Source organism: Dendrobium catenatum, unplaced genomic scaffold (genome assembly GCF_001605985.2).
Source record: "Dendrobium catenatum unplaced genomic scaffold, ASM160598v2 fragScaff_scaffold_621, whole genome shotgun sequence".
Taxonomy (NCBI): Eukaryota; Viridiplantae; Streptophyta; class Magnoliopsida; order Asparagales; family Orchidaceae; genus Dendrobium; species Dendrobium catenatum.
In genome coordinates this window covers 26,100,483-26,101,348 of record NW_021319083.1, presented here as the reverse complement: position 1 = coordinate 26,101,348, position 866 = coordinate 26,100,483, and positions in this window count along the sequence as shown.

The window sequence follows — 866 nt, the reverse complement described above, 5'->3', positions numbered from 1 at the left end:
GATGAAAAGCTTATGTTCTTAAAGCAATGACAGATGCTGGGATAAGAACCACTGATGCATTTTCCTTCCTTGCTGATGAAGTTGGAGGTGTCGAAAATATTGGATTCACAAGGAGGGATGCGTACATCTTTATTCAAAGAATAAAAAGAGCAAAGATTGAACTTGGGGACACTAATACTTTGATTGAGTTATTTAAAGAACGTCAACTTAATGATAACACGTTCTCTTGGGATGTCTAGAAGGATGAATTTGATAGATTGTTAAATTTTTTTTTGGGTTGATGGGATTGGTAAGATAGATTATGACTGCTTTGGTGATGTGGTAATTTTTGATACAAGTTATAGGCTGAATAAGTATAATTTGGTATGTGCACCATTTATCGGGGTTAATAATCATTGGCAAAACATTTTGCTTGGGGTGGTCTTCTTGTTTGAAGAGACAATTGAATCATTTACGTGGGTGTTTACAACTTTTGTTTGAATGATGGGTGATAAACATCCAAAAACAATATATGCAGATAAAGACCAGGCAATGGCTAGGGCCATAGAAGTTGCACTACCTCAAAGTCGCCATAGATTGTGCCAATGACATATCCGTAAGAAGGCTCCATCAAAAGTATCGTGCTACAATACGAACAACAAAGTCAAAGGCCTCTTCAATAAGTGTTTGAGCAGATGTGACTCTGAGGAGGAGTTTGAAAATGCATGGGCTGAATTGATCATACAAGGGAACCTCCAAGATCATGTTTGGTTGCAGGATCTTTATAGGATAAGGAATAAGTGGTCAACAGCCTTCAATAAGGATTATTTTAGCATGGACATTCTATCCACACAACGTAGCGAGTCTACTAATAATGTGTGTCATGG